An 8,359-nucleotide genomic window follows, 5' to 3' on the forward strand; every position below is an offset into this window, starting at 1 on the left:
CATGCAATGGATATCACTTATTGTGATTATCTCTTTTGTAGTTCTCGCACTCGCCCCCCCCCCTCCAGCTTTTCCGAGTCCTATCAATATAGACTGAGTCAAAATGTTGGATTTTTTTTTTTGCACAACTTGATCACTCCGGCGTTATACAACAATCCAGTATTATTTCCTCTGCAATAGATTTACATAATTAGTGAAAGCAGTGTAAGGGGCAGAAATTATCTATATTATAATTTTTTTATATATATATAAATGATCTCTGCACATTACTAACTTTCTGTCAGTGTTCCTAACAAGGGAATAAAAGAGTTTATTATGGTTCTTATGTATGTTTGATCTGTTGGCACTCCATCTATTACATTTTTTTTTTACTCTGGGGCTAAATTCCATTTAGTAGTAAATCAGCTTTGTATAATATGTTTTCAAATACAATCCTAAGCAACTCTCGACACTGTGAATATAACAAGTCAGTGTTTAAAAAGATAGTTCTCCTGACTGTAATTTAGCCCCCTGTCAACCTGTATTACCTGGAATGCAATAATAGAGATTTGAATGTGTTTATTCTAGGCATTATTACTATCGGCAGAAATGCACAACAATAAGCTTCAGTGTGGTGAGTGTGCTGCACAGCCTGTACAAACAGCTGGTAACGTCAGTCCTCGGCTTACCTTTTGATTTTTTTTTTGTTTTGTTTTTTGTCCCGCTCCTCTTAGCAGTTGTAACTTATGTCTTTTAGAAAGACAACCCGCTCCTCTTAGCAGATGTAACTTATGTCTTTTAGAAAGACAACATGATTCATGCCTGTACGCTTTTTATGTCTTTTTTACCAGTGATTGTAAATAGTTGTTATATTTTTGTTGAAGAGAATGTTGAAAAAAGGAAGAGATAGCCTTTATTTCTCCAAGTCTACTGATATGAATTTGGACGATGAATAAAAAGACAAAACAAGAGTTTGCTTTCCCTGTGGGTGGTGTTTTCTGGAACAGATGTTCCTGGATGCTCAGAGCAGGGCGTTGAAACTACAGTCACCTGAGTGATACACAGAGGGAAGATAGGATTATGGTATTACCAAATACATTTTTTTTTTCAACTCTTCTACATCTTCTAAATGTAATACTCTTGGTTATTGATTGTCTCTGGATCCTTAAGGTGCATAGAAGGAGCCTGTGAAATACACAAAGTAAACATGAAAAAACCTAGTATGCACATTTTCATTTTCATATTATTGTACAATAATAATGTCTGATCTGTTTAGTTGAACACAACAGTGAGACTGCAGAAATTGAAGAAAGACCTGAATCATTCTGTTTAGTTTTCATAACCAAGTATAACTGCTGCCATCTAATGGAATAGTTTTTAAATAAAAATTGCTTTTCACTGAATATTTATTTACTGCGTAAATTTTAAGTTTGCTTTTTTTTTTTTTTTGGACTTTTTTTAATGGCATACGATAATGTTTCTAGTTTCAGTTTTTTATTGAACAAAAGCACAATGGTTTTGAGATTTAAACTAACAATCATACGACCCAGACCAGTATGTGGTCACTTGAGGTATGTTGATTACAGGCCTCCAGAGTTCATTTTTATCATTAGACTGATCAGGCACATTGAGTGAAATGGAGAGAAGTCAGTGTGGAGTGATAGTGTGATTGAATGGGGAGGGTCCTGTTAACCAGCTCTCAGAAAGTAGTCTTTATTTCACAGAGAATATTTTTCACAGCAACGAGTGTGAAGTGAAAGTTCACCTCCAACAGGGATAAGAAATTAAGTTCATTTTCAATTATACATCACAAAGTGCAAAAAGGGCTGAAGTCGAAGCCTGTATGTGCGATTGTGTGTGTATTTCACCTCATCTGCAGTTCGACTTTGAAGTTGTGACTTTGTCGGGAGCAGAAGCCCAAAGCAGGAGGTGGGAGAGTCGAAAGTTTACCACCTGAGGGCCGTGTGTACACAGGAGGGCTGGCTTTTTAGCATATTCCTGTTGAAATGAAAATTTGTCAGGAGCAACATTTCAGAAATATATTCAGTGTTCCTGCCCTTGAGAGTCACAGTGTGAAAATGGACATTTACCAGCAAAAAAAAAAAGAAAGTATTTTAACACTTCTTCTGGCTATATAATCAATTCAATTTAAGATAAGTCCAGAAATGAAAAATTAGTTGTTCAATTATGTCATCTTTCATTTATATGTTTGTATTATTATCTATGACATGATATAGATATGATGCTCTACTTTAAAGACAATAACATTACAAACCCTCATTATATTTCCAGGCCTGTTTTTCAAAATTTTAAGGTTGTCCCTTTACTCCAGTACTTTTCAAATAGTGGGGCGTGTCCCCTTGCAGGGCGTGGTGGGGCGCCGGGGGGTGGGGTTTGGTCTTTCAATGGAATATGGCACGCTGGACGTGTACCACTGCTGTAATGCTCGAAGGATTAGGCCTCCAGTCACTAGGTGGCAGCAACTCATACAGTGGTTTGTACAGATAGAAATATACACGTTATCAATAGTAATTCAATTCGCCGGAGTGTGGGTCGGAAATATAACTCTTTACGTTGTATTGCACGCAGTTTTAGCCTTTTTCCCCGCGTCACGCAACTTGAAGATTTTGTCCCACTTTTTCATTCGACATTATTTAATTGAAAACAAACTATTTTATGTACCTGGCTGTCTATCAGTGCGGTCCATAGCAATAATAGGCCACTTCGTCGATGAGGCGGAAGCTAACAGGCTAAGTAGTCTGCCAATCAAACTGCTAACCTTGCAGCAATTGCACACACGTTAGCGTCTGAATTGTTAGAGCACGCAGTTGTTTTGATACTGTGAAGGCGTCCATGGGCAGTGTGCCGAAAAATAAAGAAGGCGCCACAGTTTGGCTGAGCCCAGTGAATGGATATTATGAACCAGCATTCTGCAATTGGTGTAAAAACGGCTTTTCTGTCGGCCGTGGAAGCGAACCTGATGGGAAACAACACGACGCACGTAAGTCTCACAAAACAAATACACAACAGAAAACTCCAGACTCGAGTATTTTTTGTTTGTTGGCTAAAATTACTGCAGTAGAAGTTACCAGTGTTTACCATGCAGTGCAATATGCACATTGAGTCTTGTTACAGACTAGGTTTTAACATTTGTTGCTTTTCTGCTACCATGTGTTTCAGAAACGTCCTATTCCTAGTGCTAAGAAAGGCTGTTGGCCTGCCACCTGCTGGATTGTGATGCAAAATCTGTTTGGTGGCTGTGAGGTATTTCTATTTTTTATTTTCATGTTTTGGTATAACCCACAGGAGTTGTTGGTTTTACAGACACCTATTTATATTGAAATTGTTTAGTTTTACTCCAGGTTATATTTTGTTGTACCTTTTCTGCTTATTTAGGTTTAGGTTTAGCTTATGTCTTGGTTACTATAGAGTTTTTGTTTTGTGGAAGTAAAAAGATGTTACTTGGTAAAAAGAAAATAGGATTGGCTTTAAATGGTTGCGTCTGTCCCTCATTTGCTTGCTCTGACTTGCTACTTGTCCTGTATTTTGTCAATTTGGAGGTGGTCACCCTGGCTGTGGGTGTAATGTTCTAAACCAAAGTTTTCCCATCTTTAACTGCACTGTAAACCCTGTCCATTTAAGTATTAAAATTATACAAACATAAAATATACATACATAAACATGTACCATTTTGTAAGCTTTTTAAAATGTAGCTTCAAATGACCGTAATACCAAAAGTAAATCACTGTTTTAAACATGTTTCTTTTTTACAATAAACCACCAGTGATGTTAATAAAAAAATGGATGGCCATAGAACAGTCGAGGTCTGGGTATTTGAGAAACTTTGTACACGTTTGTATGCTCATCACGTTAACTGCACCTTCTCCAAACCATTCTAAATCATCTCTCCATTCCACCTTTGGTCTGTGCAGGTTGTACGCAAAAGATGAAATTGATCGGGAATCAGTATTCCTCCTTAAATGGCCGTGTTGATATGCAGTGTGTAAGACCTTCCAAATAGACTTTGGGCATTTTTACTGTCACCTTCCCAGCATTACTTAGCATTAGTAATGAATCAATGAAAGTGGGGCAACAAAGATGAAAACACAAAACAAAGTTTATAGAAATGAAGTAGAACTGTTGTTGCTCTCCGTTGGAGTGATTTTACACATTTCCATTGTTTACCTAGTTTGACTGTGGCTCACTTAAAGATGAGACACAAATCAATGTCTCTCTCCCGGCCGGCTGCCTGCTGCTTGATAACAGGTCAAGGTCGTAGTCCGTCCTCACCGGGGTCATTGAAGCAGCAGATAAATGAGTCGACAAGTCCACAGAATGTTACTGCCCAGAAGTCATCTGTCTAACTCACATTCTTTCCCCTCTGTCACATTCTCGTCCTTTGACTTTCTTAAATGACACTGAAGTTCTGGAATTGCTCATTTCCATTTCCTGGACTTGTTCGGTGTGTCTGACTTTGGCTTCTTCTCAAAGGTCACAGTGACAGAGGCGTTTGTTGTTGTTCTAGGACTGCAAAATTGTACTGTGAATCAAACATTCAAAAGCCAACCTTTCCAGTATTTTTTTCTTCTCTCAGCCATAAGAGGGCAGTATATCGCTTTGTGAAACGACTCCATAAGAGAACGCATGAAACTCTGCATCCCTGCATGAGCAGGAAGGATTAGTAAGAAGAAGACAATTTAGGGTCACACTTCCCTCCAGAGACTGGTCATTCCATTAAGGGCCAGATTACAAATGCATTGTCCTGGTTGGGGAAAAAAAAACGCAATCCTGGCTTTGTGCAGGCGATTATATCTGTTTGAAATGTCTTTGTTCTGTCAGCAGAAGTCTCCTCATCTCCTAACCAGTAAATGATGGCTCCTCCTCCATAATGACATTAAATTATTATTATTTTTTTTATTCAGGCCTTTTGTATTTTTCTCCCTATGTTTGTGTGTTCGTACGCATTCACACCACCTGTCTGTTCATATATTTTTAATGAAGTCTGTATGCACTCGTATGAAGCAGTTGCTGCTGTACTCAAGGGTCTTATCATCATCATCACATCTAATCATCATCATCACTGCATGCCATCATTAGCTTAAGTATACCGGCAGAGGAAGGTGACTGGCAGCAAGTAAAACTATCAGAGGTTCTACCTTCTTCTTTTTCTTCTTCTTCTTAATTCAGTAAAATCTCGTGACCTTCACGATTCAGGCCAAAGGCGAGAAACTCCACAGTGGTCACTGGTGCGTGTGTGCAGAGAAGCTCGATGCATGTTTTATGACTTTGGCCGGCTGACAGTTGTCCCTCTGCACATCAGCTGACCTTTCACATGTCTCACGCTCAGATTCCATATGAAAATTAAAGCAGCAGAGAACCTGAAATATGACGTAAAAAACGCTCAGTGTCTTCTTTTGCAGCATGGCTGACCCTAGTCTGTGTTTATTTGTTTTTTTTCCTTGGTATTTGACTTTCTTTTGTCTTGCTTTTGACACTTAGGTGGAAATGTTTACCAGTGAAACCAGACCCTGTTGTTGGTGGCTGTGATTGAACGACGCAGAGCTGCTGTTAAAGAGAGAGGTAAGTGGTATGAATTTATGGACTTATGTTAATGTTGCAGAACACTGGGTGTAAAATAGAACTATTCTGTGTCATGTTCTTAATTATAAGCGCACAAAGTTTATTTGTTTTTTTTAAATTTGCCTTCTTATCATCAAAATTCTTACCAAAGTTTCATTATCTGGTTATCAGAGATTAAAGTGGGAAAATACAGGCTTACCTGCTCTATATTATCTGGTCACAATAATGTCTTTCAGTAAGATCAATTTTTTAAGTTCAAAGGTCATCTTGTGACAATCTTTATGTGACAGTGGTAAATAAAAATGACAGTTTCAGGATTAGGATCTGCATAACTAAAAATTTAAATAAATTTAAACTGAACCCCTTTGACCACTTAGCCAACACTGCATTCACATCTGCATAGAGTCTGACCTATGTGCTGCATGTTTGAAGAATAGCAATAATTTTGAAAGCTGTATTTTGGTGAAACCTTTGACGTTTGCTCATTATTTGTGGGTAAGATGATGTAAAACAACCGAAAATATAATAGAGTGCAATGGCCATTGTTAGTATTGAAAGGTAAAAAAGTATTTTAGAGTGAAGAATGACAAAGTGGAAAAAGCAAAAGAGTGAGACCACAAAGAGTCGGAGGGAACATAAATACCTCCAGCTGAGAAAACTCCAACAGAAGAGTAGGAAAAATAGATGAGGGAGTCGACGGAGGGTTTACTCGGTGGGAGGCTCTGGCTTTGAACTGAGCGGAGGAAAAAGACAGAAGGAAGAATGAAGGGATCTCAGAGCAGATCATGATGTAGAGGAGTGGATTAAAGAAGCAGAGATCACAACAGAGTTAAGAAGAGTGTGAGACCGATGATGATAAAAAAAAAAAAAGAGAGAGAGAGAGAGACAATAGGCTGCAACTGCAGCACAGACTGAACTGAGCCATAACACCCATGTCTGTGAACCTGCAGATTATTAACTAAAACTGGAGACAGCAGATTTTAGCAGCTTAATGGGCAGGACTGTAGACCTAATCCAGACTTACCTGTATGCAAATATTAATGCATAATATTTGTCCATGTAAGATGTGATGAGAGATATGACTTTATTAATTCCACAGTGGATGTAAATCCATGTTACTCCAGCGGAGTAGATAAATGAAAGTAGATCCGAGTTAAAAGAAAAATGTATTTTTCTCAGTGCAGTCTCCTTGTTTTGGTTTAGAACGTTATACTTCATGGATTTTCTCAGCTGTCTTTGTGGAACCTGATGTTTGTATGTATTTCTTACATACAGTTTACAGTCAGTGATCCAGAGTTCAGCTCTAGTGGATTGTCAGCATAATGCTGCTGTATCTGAGACTTGGCGCCCGCTGATGTTACTTTGTTGCTGTCATTCTGTTGTGCAAACGTGTGTTGGCGTGTTCAAGTGTTCATTGCTGCAGTGTTATATCTGTATTGTAGTTCTCTATAGATGCTTTGTTTTTAGTGACGTCCATAATTTCTAGGCAACAGTCGTGACTTATTTGCTTGACTCGTCAAGGCAGACAGTTTGACTGGAGCTGGGCCAGGTTTGGTCAAACAGTATTGATGTGGGTCAAGTTTATATATGCACCAATAGGACAACAGTATTGATTTTATAACTCGGTTTACACTTGCTGAGAATGTTCTTCTGATTACACCAGGGCTGTCAAACTCATTCTGGTTCACGGGTTGCATACAACTTAATTAGATGTTGGCTGGACGGGTACAATTATGACATGATTAATTAAATTAAATTAAATAAATATAGATTAAATAAAAACTAAGGGGAAAAAGTTGAACTTATTATTATGTACAGTTGTACATAACAATAAGTTCAACTTTTTCCCCTTAGTTTTTATGCAAACACGAACAAATATATTAGTGATTTATTATGACTTATTCATATTCAATGAAATATAATTATATAAAAAATATCCTGAATGAAGTGTTTGTGTATTTTTTTTATTTTCAAAATGTATCCAGTGGGCCCGATAGAACACACAAGTGGGCTGGTTTCGGCCTGAGGGCCGTTTGTTTGACACCACTGGCTTATCTGATGCTATTTCTTTTAAAATCATAACTCATAGCCCTGTAGTGATTTGCAGTACTTTTCACGCACATGTACCCAGATTTGAGAACCCTTGATCTGTTTGTTTGACTCACTCTTATGTCAATAACACTTCGAATGGAATGGAAGTTAATTCAATTTGAACTGAAGAGAAATAATGAATCCCTTCAGGGATGGAAAGGTGACGGCAGCGTTTAACTGAAAATGTAGAAAAAGCAGCAGACTGTGTAAAATGAGCAATAATAATAAATCCCCATATTTACTATGTCATGTTACTATGTCAGCATGTAGTGAATACCTGCTGAGTATGCTGGATGGTGTATTTTGCATGTCCATTGATCAATGTAAAAAATTGAATTCTCGTTTGAAAGTCACGTCCATTTTGAAATTTTTGGTCAGGACTCTTACTTAATTGGACTGTGGTCCTGAGGTCAGAGCAGATTGTTGTACAAATCAGTTGAATTTTTTGCTTGTTTGTCTTAGCAGTGCATTACCTCATAACCCCACTAGAGGGCAGTGTCCACATTTTCTAATTACTGTCTTCCTTCATACTGCTCAATCACACTACCATCTTCATGCCTTCCGTCACTCCCACTCCTCTTCCTCATACCCCTCAGCTCCATCTCATACATTCTTCATATTCGCCTCACTCCCCAGCAACTTTAAGACGACACCACTGTTTCCATAACAGTTTATAAACATGTATATCCACAAATAACTGCGTTTGTAA

The 8,359-nt window shown here is 38.0% G+C and overlaps 1 long non-coding RNA gene across 1 annotated transcript; it reads left to right on the forward strand.

The window, feature by feature from the left end:
- Positions 1–750: 750 nt before the first annotated feature.
- Positions 751–7,272, forward strand: LOC103394772 (uncharacterized). The gene is made up of 3 exons (XR_003052963.1): positions 751–2,980; positions 3,160–3,243; positions 5,479–7,272. It is a non-coding gene; the product is annotated as an uncharacterized LOC103394772 (long non-coding RNA).
- Positions 7,273–8,359: the final 1,087 nt, after the last annotated feature.

This window comes from Cynoglossus semilaevis, chromosome 19 (assembly GCF_000523025.1).
Source record: "Cynoglossus semilaevis isolate Cse_v1.0 chromosome 19, Cse_v1.0, whole genome shotgun sequence".
Classification (NCBI taxonomy): domain Eukaryota; kingdom Metazoa; phylum Chordata; class Actinopteri; order Pleuronectiformes; family Cynoglossidae; genus Cynoglossus; species Cynoglossus semilaevis.